The sequence below is a fragment of the Cornus florida genome, unplaced genomic scaffold (assembly GCF_030987335.1).
Source record: "Cornus florida cultivar Cherokee Brave unplaced genomic scaffold, ASM3098733v1 CherokeeBrave_3.0.0_Hap2_Chr04, whole genome shotgun sequence".
Classification (NCBI taxonomy): domain Eukaryota; kingdom Viridiplantae; phylum Streptophyta; class Magnoliopsida; order Cornales; family Cornaceae; genus Cornus; species Cornus florida.
The window spans coordinates 87592152-87598738 of NW_026775574.1; positions in this window are offsets into that span (position 1 = coordinate 87592152).

A 6587-nucleotide genomic window follows, 5' to 3' on the forward strand; every position below is an offset into this window, starting at 1 on the left:
CCCAAAGCATTCAAAAACTTTTTCTTCAAAGGCGGGACTTCTAGCATTTCCTTGGGAATAATATTGGTTGGGAAAATGAGAGTTAGCAAATTGATTCCCTTGTGATTGATAAGGTCTATAACCTTGGGATCCTTGGTTTTGAAGTGGAGGTGGAATGTCCTTCCCTTGAAAACTGCCTTGGGAAGGGTTTGAGCCGTCTCCTTGGTTTTTCCAAGAGAAATTCGGATGATTTCTCGAACTTGGATTATAATGAGTACCATAAGGATTGTTCCCTTGGTTCACAAAAGCTGCATTGACTTGTTCATTAGGTTCATTATGCACTTGTCCGTGAGGACAATGAGAAGTAAAATGAAGAACACTAAAACAAGTCATACATGTTTCATTTACTGCAAGATAAGAATGGTTAGGGAAGGAAGATACTTGGTTCGCTGAGTTTTGGTTAATAAAAAATTGATCAAACCTTTGAGATAAAGACTTCATTTCGGCGGCTATTTCATTTGAATGGTCAACTTGATGTAAGCTAACACTCTTCCTACCTTGTGAATTTCTACCATTCTTGGACGATAATATTCTACGCAAAGAATTTTCACTCATGCTCTCAAAAAGACGCCACACGTCATTCTCATGTCTATCAATGTATGAGCCACCCATGGAAGCATCAACCATGCCTTTGTAATTGTCCGATAAGCTCTCAAAGAAATATTGAACTAATTGCCATTTGGGCATGTCATGATATGGACACTTCCTAAGCAATTCATTAAAGCGTTCCCATACCTCATGAAACGTTTCTCCATCCCCATATGAAAATTCCCGAATTGAGGTTCTCATAGCATTGGTCTTAGAAACCGGATAGTACTTCTTCAAGAAATCTTGTTGCATTTCTGCCCAAGAAGTGATTGAAAAAGGCTTAAGATTGTTAAACCAATACTTTGCCTTGTCTTTTAAACTAAATGGAAAAAGTTTGAGTCTTAAGACCTCTTCCGGCATGTCCGTATATTTTACGGTGGAACATACTTCTAGAAACTCATCCAAATGCTTGTAAGGTTCTTCACTTGGAAGTCCATGATAGTTAGGAAGCATTTGAATGGTTTGTGGCTTAATTTCATAGTGATGTACTCTAAATAGTGGCAATTGAATGCATGTGGGTGCATTGTACTCATTAGGCACATAGTGATCTCTTAAAGCAAGTAGACGATTAGCAATTTGAGGTGCAACATGGGCACCTTGATTTTGATTCCTAGAATGATGGGAGGTTGTGGAGCATACATTGGCTTTGGCATTTGATCGGGTCCTTTTGAGGGTCGCAACACCATATCAAGCTTGGAGAGTGTGCATTAAGGCGAGGGCCAAGAGTTTTACATTTATAAAAGCCACTACTACCTTCATTAAAAATATAGCTAGGGCGAGTAGGATCGTCCCAAGGGATTGTGAGGATCGAACAATGTCGTGGAATCGCTATTAGGGCTAGTAGGTCGAGTGATCAAACAATTGGTTGGTTGGTTGATTAGAAAGCAATTAGATTGAATTAAGTAATAACAAAAGAGTGCAACTAAGAGTAAGTAAGAGAGAGAAAAGTCTTGGGGTTTTGAGATCACCACCAAGCAATGCATTTCTATACTGTTGACAGGTGACTAATGGGGGTAAATGGTGTGTTGCAATATTGGTGTGTGTGTGTTTGGTTGATTCAATAAGTAAGGATAACTAGTTAAGCATGTATTGTCTAAACATCATGTGAAAGGCACAATATATCTAAGCAATGAAGTATATATTGTCTAAACAACATGTGAAAGGCATAATAGATTAAAACAAGTCATTAATCCTTTCATTAAGCTCACAATCCAAATACAACACAAGGTTAGAGACATATGCTACTTGCATTCAAAAGCTTGGATCATCAAACAACAAGTATGGATTGTCCTCCCATTTAACACTACACTACAACTACACTATGTAATGACCCGGATTTCTCAACCCGGTGCGTTAGTGATAAACCAGAAGTTAACTCGATAACGGACCCGAAATGCGGAAGCGAAAGAAGGCAAATGACCTTAAGAGATGTACGTCATCCCTAAGGCCCCAAAATGACTCTCCATGAAGCCATGGAACTCAAATGAGCCAAGCAAATGAAGAAAGAATGCCTAACCCGAAAAGAGATGAACTAAGGGCAAAATGGTCATTTCTCACTGAAAAGGATGCCACCGTGCACACCATTGGAAAGACAACGAAAAATGAATAAAATTAGACTCAAGAATCATCTGATTCTGAGTCCGGGCAGAAAAGATATGAAATTCCAACACCCGATGCGAAAGTTATGAAGCAATGACTTAACATTTTCCAATATTTTCATAATAAACTTTGAAAACAAAAGTGCATAGAAAACGAGATACATGTCATTGGCATCCGGCCTCATCTCATACATGTTAAATACATTGACAAGAGTGCACTTACGTACACTTTACATATACGAATCAACGAATACAAGTTTAAACAAATAGGGCTACAAAGAGGCATCTTATGCTAACACTTGCATAAAATAGAAACTTAGAAACTGTAAGCCATCCAAGGAGCAATGGAATCTTCAAATCCTGAGTCCTGTACCTGAAATATGCCCCAGTATCATAGGGGTGAGTAACATAAAGCTACTCGTAGGAGATGAGCATGCATTGACCTAGCATTTTACAATTTTATCACCTTATGGTGAAACATGTTAAAGAGGCTCATGCCACCTAATGTCTATGTCAAGATGAGATCCAGGGAACATCCTAAGCTACCTAGATCATTTCTATCATAATCACATTATTCATGCAATTCAAACAACATGGAAACATGTAATACAAGGCAACAAGATATAGATTCTCAAAGTCTTCAACTTGAAATCCAAAATACGAAAACAACAAGTGTGGGTCATGCCACCTAACGTCTATGTTCAAAATGAATCTATAAGGTCATTCCTAAACTACATTTGAACATCAAAACACAAATTATGATATCGGTTCAATTTAACCAACAATGGAACTTCCAATACAACCCATGAAGCATGTTTTCACAAAGCTACATCTTAAGCTCAAAATAGGAAATCAAATAAGGAACAATAAGTTACGATATCATCTAGTTATCAACTTGAAATGAAATACGAAATCAAACAAAGTGGATACTCGGACGTCACGCCAGATCAGACCGACAACATAGTTACTTTAGGGTTACTAGCCCATTGGTAACCTCCCTATGTGCGCACTAGACTATATAGAGGGACAATCCCCCGTACTAGAACCAAGTCCTAGCCGTAGCCAAACAATGACATCCCTAAGTTTCCAAAATCAACAAATTGTGCAACAACGTATATATATCAACATGTATATACAAGATATCAACTATTTACCAAGCACAATCCAAATTTTGGAAACTTATACAATACATGCTCAAAATTCACAACTACTATGACATGTAAGATGTCAAATACAAAGTGTGCAATTCCTTACACATAGCAATAATATATTCAATAAGGAAAAACATATTCTCATGAATATAAAAGTAACAACTATGTTATCCAATGCTCAAAAGTAATCAAGTGAACATACATCAAATCCAAATCCATAATTTAAATATAGAAACAATTTCCAAAATGCAATTAAATCCATGGAGTAATAAAGTAGAATTTAATTAAACATAAATAGTTAAATTCTCTAAATACTATGTTAATCCAAATAACCTCAATTTAATATATATTGAAAGACATGTCATGGTCATCATATATATAACATCAAATGACAAGTTAAGTGATTAAAACAATTAAAACAAAATTAATCAAGCTAATTATTTAATTTCCTCTAGTTTTTTAAACAATTCCAAATGCCCTCAACTTAATCTATGTTAGAGAAAATGCCAAGGCCTATTTAAATACCACATTACAACTTGATTTAATGCTTGATACAACCATGTGAATTAAACTTTCACTAAAGATAAATATTAAATAAAAGTTGTAATTCTTAATCAAATTATTCAAATTTAATATATGTTAACCAACATATCTAAGCATAATTTCTTAGCATGTTACAATTTAAATCAAAGTTATACATCATTATAAATTTTAAATCTTATACAAAGAAATAAAAATTACTAACTTTCTAGATTTGATACAAGGCATACATATATGTTGTATAATCATGGCAAACACACAATACAACACACAAATAATCCTAAAACATTCCATACCTCAATTGGAATGAAAATTCCAATTAACACCAAAATGAAATCGCCCCAAATTTTTGGTCCGCAAAACAGATTTTTCAGCTTGCTTCAACTTGTAAAATTCATAAAAAATTTAATTCTAACCCAAATTGAATGAATCTAAAGCCCAATGAAAGTTTAAACACTATAATTTGATAATATTAATTTAGTTTAACAAAAAGTTTTCCCAATTGAAACAATTTTGACCCACAACTTTGAAACAAATTCTGCCCAGAAAACACATTTTCAGCCTGTAGCTTCCAACTTTGAAAATTCATGAAAAATTCATTTGGCATCCAAATTGGGCAAACCTAATTTATTTTGGAAGTAAACATATGAGAGTATAAAACTAAAAATTTAAGCCATGATCCAATATCAAAAGGTTAGTAAAATAAATCATCTAAAAATATGTTTTCCAGCTGCAATAAAAACATGCATAGCAGATAGTTTTGGATTTTTAAAAAAATTTAGAAAAGCTCTAAAATTGTGAAAAAATTCTGAGTAGTGTAAAACCCATGGGGGAAGTTCCAGTAAAAATTTCATAGAAATTAAAGTACCACAGCTCTATATAAAAATTCATTTCTGGACCAAAAAGGAAAAGCTTCAAATTTCCAACAACTAGCTTGCAACTTCAAAAATTCATAACTAATTCATTTTAAATCCAAATTACATGAAACCAAAACTAAATCAAAGCTAATTGAGTATATTTTCATATTCTATATTTAATTTAACAAGATTAATTTCAAGTTAAAACAGTTTAAGGGCAAAATATAAGTCCTTCTCTTACATGCATGTAAAACACTCAATAATGACATAAAAATACTTCAAAATAATAGATCAATACCTCACTAGAGAATTGAATCTCTAGATACCAAAACAAAACTAGGAGTTAGGCTAGATCCTTCAAGGGTTTTGAAGAGGAGGATGAGGGGAACAAAAAGTATTCCAAGCTTTATGGTCTAAAGTAAGTGGAATAGCCTCAAAGATCAAGGTAAATGCCTAAGGTTTCAAGCTCCATCTATGAAGGTTAGGGTTTTCTTGTAAGGAAGAGAATGAAATAATGTGGTTAAGTGTGAGTGGAGGAAATAGAAATCCTCCACTCACTATGTGCTCTTACACCATGGTCAACACACACATTTATGGTCAATTGCACAAAAACCCTCCTTTAAAACCATAACCCCAAAGTGGCCCAAAGATATTTGCAAGACTAAATTATGAACCTACACTTGTCACCAATCCATGGCTCCTTCCTAGGCTTAATCCCACACCTACACTTGTCAACCATCCAAGCCAACAAGTGCACCAATCCTAGGCCAACAAGTGGGTGAATCCTCACCCTCCAAATGTCATCATCCAATACATTAAAGTGTTTCCACACAAATGTCAACAAGTAGACCAATGAAAGTGTGACACTTGTCACACTTTTCAAAAATTACAAAAAGGTCCTTTTTGAAAATATCTTCCAAATTTAATTGCAAAATGGTCCCCAAGATGAAAAATAATTACTTTATTTAATTACACTAAAACTCCACAAGTTAAGAATAATTACACTAAAGTATGCATTAATGCCCCTTTATGAAAGAAGTAAGCAATCAACATGCTTTTCTAGAAAAGTAAAAATACCACTATCATGGAAATCAAAACCGGAATCAAATCCGAGCACAAAAAGTGAGGTTGTGCAAGGAAAAAGGATAAACGACAAAAGGACAAAATGTAAATAGTGTTCGGAAAAATAAAATATGGAAATGACACAATCCCCAAAGGAAGTTGTCAATCTAAGGAAAAGAGTCTCAGAAATCATTCTAGAGCACTCGAGACAACATCAAGTGATGAAAAACCAAACCCAAAAAGGAAAAGACAACGGAAAAAAAAAATATCCGTTAAAATCTGAGAAAAAAAAAAAGGATGAAAAATGACCGGTCATTACAATCCCACCGTGAACGGAGTTTACCAGGAAAGAGCTTCAAGCAAGAGTTGAAAAGCCAAACTTTTTGTCTAGGGGCAAAAGACTTATGGATAATGTGCTTGTCATCAAAAGCTTTAGTCTTTGCCTTATAGATTTTGGCACTTTCATACGCATCATTTCAAATTTCCTCAAGCTCATTAAGCTGCAATTTATGAGTAGAGCTGGCTTGTTGGAGATTAAAGTTGAGCCTTTTTATGGCCCAATAAGCACGATGCTCTAGTTCAACTGGGAGATGACATGCTTTACCAAAGACAAGCCGGTATGGCGACATGCTAATGGGCGTCTTGTAAGCTGTCTAATAGGCCCAAAGCACATCGTTTAGTCTTAATGACCAATCCTTGCGGTCCAGTCAAACCGTTTGTTTTCAAGATATGCTTAATCTCCTGATTAGATA